Raw genomic sequence first — 6,000 nt, forward strand, 5'->3', positions numbered from 1 at the left:
CTTACCGCCCCCAGAAAGCTCTTTAGGTAGGGTAAGGTAGATTGAAGCGATTTAATACCTCACATACCTGCTGGCATACCCGGCTCTAGGTTAATTTATGTGGGTATCTTGTTCCCATTGGTGCAACGTTTTTTTTTTCGCGGCGTCTGGCAATAACCTTTGGCAGTGTTTTCGTCGCCTGTTCAATTTAATGTTGTTAAATAAAAATTTATTCTGTATGAAAAATAAAATTTTAGAAATTAAGGTCAATGTTCAATAACAAAAAGAGAACGCCACAATTATACGCTGGTGAAGTTGAGAGAAATGTCCGCTTGCATGAGATAGTAAATGGCTGCAAAGATAAATGCTATGAGCAATAATATTAATTGTTAATAATTTTAAGGAAATGCAACCAATTATACGCACACATTGCAGGAAAGTAATGTCCGGCTAAATATCCATTGATGGGGAGAGGGGGCATGACAGCCGACAAGGGCTGATGCAGGCCATCTAGCCGCCAAAAATAGGGAGACGAGAATAGGGGATCGTCTCAGGTAGGGTGGGTACGCTGGGTCCGGAGCCGGGACCCGATTTGGAGAAGTAAAGTGGATTAATAGTGTGTTCTTTGTTATTTTATATTTGGCGTCTCACATTTCGTATTGTTACAGCTGTTAGTGTTGTTAATTTGTCAATTGTCCATCCGTTTGATGTTATCGATTATGTGGTTCATTTTGAATAGTCTTGTGTAGGTCTGTTTGGCTACAGACTTTGTAGCTTTGTTGATATCGATTGTGCGTACTGCGGGGCAGTGATGGGAGGCGGCCCGAAGAGAACAAGTAACAAGCGTAACCACTGACGCGCTGGCACAAAGTGCATGCTTAGCGTTTCTCATGCGCCTTTACATACTACACCTTCCTTTTTAGAAAAATCACGTAATATTCTATGGAGTTATTTAAAAGTGTAGTGTATATATTGTTTGTATTTATTATTATTTGTTTTCTTTTTTTTTTTTTTTTAATTTTATTTATTGGTTGACCAGATGAAAATTTCATGAAAATTTTCAGCTATTATACTTTTTTAACCTATACTTATGTACTCTCTGTTTCTTTTGATTGCTATCTCCAATTAAAATATTATCATTAATTTATATATAAGGTCATAAATATACCGAATCTAAATTATGACCTGCTTCATTTCTTAGCAATGCTTTATCTCCTATTTTAAATTCAAAATCTAAAGCCTTTTTATCATAGTTTAGTTTTCTATAAGCCTTAGCTTTTTGTAACATATGTCTAGCTTTTCAATATGCTATTTTTAATCTAAATTTTATTTCTTTCGAATAATTGTCTATATTATAGATCGGATATATTCTATCTATCTTATTAAAATCTATGATCTGTCTAGGTAGTCTTCCAAATACTAGTTCGTATGGACAATATTCATGCATAACCGAACATGTTGAAACAATAAGTAAAATATATGATCCAATTGTCCCAATCGGTTTTGTATGCGTAAATGTATGAACGAATATATTCATTGAATGTTTTATGACTTCGTTCTAGTGTCCCTAAAGTCTGGTGATGATATGCAGTAGAAGTAAGGTTATTGATCTTCATGTACTTGCACATGTCTAATATTACTTGATTCTTATACTAGTTCGTAAAGACAATATTTATGCATAACCGAAGGTGTCGTGTTGAAACAATAAGTAAAATATACGATCCAATTGTCCCCCCAATCGGTTTTGTCTGCGGAAATGTATGAACGAATATATTCATTGAATGTTTTATGACTTCGTTCTATTGTCCCTAAAGTCTGGTGATGATATGCAGTAGAAGTAAGGTTCTTGATCTTCATGTACTTGCACATGTCTAATATTACTTGATTCTTTTACTCAGTTCCCATGTCCGAAATGAACGTCTTCATTGGACCTTACTTTAGTGTACAATTTTCGAATATTGCTTTTGCGGCATTATTTGTACTTTTGTTTGCAATTGGTACGGCTACTAAATATTTTGTTAAGTCACATATCAGTGTGACGATGTATTAATTGCCATATTAAGATTTTGGTAGTGGACCAACGGTGTCCACTATCACTATGTCGAAAGCATTTGTTGGTGTTTTTGTGTAAGTCATATGTGTCCACCGGCTGGAGTAGCGCTACTCTCAATGATTTTATTATTTTATTGCCCATTGTTTTGAAAGAATCTATTGAAATTGATTCAAAGATCTTTTCACTTGGTGCCACTTCGAGTTGGCTGATTTCTAAAGTACCGGCTTGCGTTTCAAGCCTTTGGAAGAACTGACCTAATCGTCAACATCATAACTATAACTTTATTCCCTTGTTTCAATAAACATTTTGATTCAGTTATTCGCAAGGTCACTACTTTCCGCACTTCGTTATTTGTAATGACTTCATGTACGTTGGGCTTAGATACATTTTTAAGACTTTGCCATGGCAAAAGTTCTTTGTTGTTAACTGTACAGTTTTTATTTTGTCTACTTTGTTGCCTAGTAGTGACTTTCAGGACTTTGTTTTGAATATTTTTCAGATCGGATATTGTTATTCGCGATAGGGCGTCTGCCTCAAAATTATCTTTTCCCTTTAAGTACTCGACCGTAAAATCATATTCATAACTATATTCTAATTCAATCCTCATGCGTTTAAGTTTTGAGCTGGAATTTGTCATTGAAAATAGAAATGGTCGAAAATGTGTTTGCCCAATGAATAGCAGCTAACTCTTGTTCTGTTGTGCTTTTATTAGTTTCACCCTTTGTGAATGAACGTATTGCATATGCTATTGAGAGTTGCATTCCATTATGGTTTTGAGTTAAAACTGCTTCACAAACTTGTTTACTAGCATCAGTTATTATGCAAAATTCTTTGCGAAAATCTGGATATTGATATAACGTAGAGTGCATTAGCTTTTCTTTAAGATGTTGGAATGCGTTTTGGCATTCGTCTGTCCAATTGAAATGTACATTCTTTTTACATAATTTAGTTATGTGCCGTGAATAGTCGGCGAAGTTTTTAATAAAACGACGGTAGTAATTGCAAAATGCAACAAATCGTCTAGCGCTGTCCGCATCATGTGGGACTGGATAATTCTTGACGACGTCATATTTTTTATCATCTGGCAAGACTCCTCTATCAGTGCTTTTGTGACCTAGAAAAGTCACTTCGTGCATAAAAAATGAATATTATTCTAGATGCAATTTTAAGTTGTATTTCCTACATATTTCAAAAACACCTGTCGTTTTTAAACATATTTTTTTCGGAACAACCTATTACCATTCAGTCATCCATATAAAGGAATTCTTGAGAAGGTGTAAGTCCAGAGACTTGGTCGTCTTGAAACGAGTTTGGCGCTATTTTTAAACCAAATGGCAATCGCGTGAAGCGATATGAACCATTGCTTGATGAAAAAGATGTTATATTTCTTGAACTTTCTTCCAGTTCAATCTGATGGAAACCTTATCTTAAGTCAAGGCATGAGAAGTATTTGGCTCGACCCAATTGATCTAGGATGTCGTCAATTCTGGGGAGCGGAAATTTATGGGACAAAAGCTTTTTATTTATTTGACGATAGTCAATTACTAATCGCCATTTCTTTTCCTCTGATCCCGGAAGGCATTTCTTTGGAACTAGCAAAAGTGGGCTATTGTTTTCGGAAACAGATGGTTCGACTATATTATTAGTGATCAATTTCCCAACTTGTTTCTGTATTTCATCTACATGGCTATAAGGACTTCGATAATTTTTATTATACCCTGAACCCATTGAAAATGGGTAAAAAGGGTATAATGTATTTGTGCAAATGTATGTAGCAGGCAGAAGGAAGCATCTCCGACCCCATAAAGTATATTTATTCTTGATCAGCATCAATAGCCGATTAGATCTGGCCATGTCCGTATGTCTGTCCGTCCGTATGTATGAACGCAAGAATCTCAGAGCCTATGAGAGCTAAAGACTTGACATTAGCTGTAGGTCCTCCTAGTGCCCGCGCAAATCGAGTTTGTTTCCGATATTCGATAACTTGCCCCATTTTCAAGTAATCGATATAAATTGACATCGAAATCCTGTTTTTTGAGAAAATTTGGTTAATAATAAAAGCTAGAGTCACCAACCTAGACATGTAGCTTCTAGAATAGTATATATATCAAGTATCTTTCCTTTTATAGCTATCACCACCTCGCCGCTACTACCTCATAGCTATAAATTAAGTAATTGTAGCCTTTGTCTACTATGGTTAAGAAATGCCACATTTTCAAATTGCACATATTGGTATTCCATCGGTTGTCGGTAACATGCGAGTGACAAAAGTACCGCTTCTTTAAAGTAGGGGCTCCATTTAATTGACTCTTTGCGGGATACGGCCAACTTTAAATGTTAAAAACTGTGGGATTATTAAAATTTCAAATTATAATTTGAAGTTACCACTGGCCTTCGATGCAATATCAGGTGTTTATGGTAACGAACACATTCACATTTTTCACAACATCGATAGAAAACTCGATAAATCATCGCAAAAAACACGGACTGTTCGGGGAGAATTTACACATTTTTCAAAAATGTGACATTTTTAAAAATGTGTGAAATGTGTTTTCTTATGAGAAAAAAATTTACACATTTTGCAAAAATGTGACATTTTCAAAAATGTATAAGAAATGTGGTCAGTGGACAAAGACTATTAAACCTATTTATGATGCCCACCAATAAAAGTCACAACTTAAGTTCAATTGTCATTTTGAAAATACACGAATAGTTTGTAGTTAAATAAGATCTACTGTTGAAAATTTCATCTAGATCGGTTAAGAAACACAATAGAAAATATGTTTTGGCCGCCTACGTGTTTGCGGCAGCAAGCGCAAATTGCAAGAATTTCTGTATACAAATAAGCCAATATCGCCTTCCTGAGAATGTTGTCAAGACGTCGATGAAGGCGATGCTGACGGCCAGTGATCCAACTAATTCTCTGGTTACGAAGATTAGGTTGGAAGATCGACTGGTTCTAATTAATCACTGGCCTTGTGGCTCAGTAATGCAAAGATTATAATTATCAATTTGTACGGCCAATGCCGCAGCGATATACTTCCGAAGCTGTGCGTCGGATCAAGAACAATATAAAACTAAAACTTAGTGTTTTACAAAATAAACTTAAGCTAGCTGCACAGCCAGTGCTGCCGCGGAGCCGCTGTCGCTGCCCCAAAAATGCAGCGTTAACGACTTGTGCATGGTGTCGGATGACCGTCGCGGCTGGCAACATAGTTGCGACACATCCACCGCACGCATGACTCCGGTCATCAGCTTCTGTGAAACGCTAGGTCAGCAGATGCCGGGTCAGTAGTTAACTGCCCCCCCTCTTGAAGTCCGACCGTCATCGGTCGAGTTGTAGCCCTTCATCATTCATCATAGCCGATGGTACCAGTAGACTATCGCTCCCAGGATACAAATTAATAATATTATGCCAAGCGCTATCATGACTTCTCTTATGAAGATTTGCTGCGCTCAGCCGGTGGGTGTAAGACATACTGAGCACCGTCTCGTGCCCGCTGATATTGAGTAGCGGAGATGCTGCCACTGCCGGAAATCGACGTGACGAGGTTTGTCCCGCTGATGTTAATAGCAGCAAAGTCGTTCACGATGATAATGCCGTCGCCTACTATAGTTACAGGGTCGAGATGGCTTAGTTGCGTCAGGCAATACGACGTGCCTCCGGAGTAAAGCCCTAGCGCACAGATGTTGCCTCTGGCTTGCCTGCAGAACGTGACAGTTGCCGTCTGTGAGCACTTCGCTACGGCCAACATTTGGCCGTCGCAATCGGCCACCAGGTTGTCATGGAGCTGGAGTGTTGACCCGTTGTTGGCGACTGGAAAGATGGTTATTTTCCTGCACAGCTTGCTTATGATAGGACATTGGATTAAAAAATGTATTACATTATCCTTACGGTCTGCCTTAAGACTAGACACTTTCAATGTGACGGTAATTGAAATCCCTGTGTCTTGGTCATTGAGGATTGT

This window comes from Drosophila montana, unplaced genomic scaffold (assembly GCF_035044405.1).
Source record: "Drosophila montana isolate Dmon_TW-CO22-7 unplaced genomic scaffold, ASM3504440v1 contig_1963_1, whole genome shotgun sequence".
Classification (NCBI taxonomy): domain Eukaryota; kingdom Metazoa; phylum Arthropoda; class Insecta; order Diptera; family Drosophilidae; genus Drosophila; species Drosophila montana.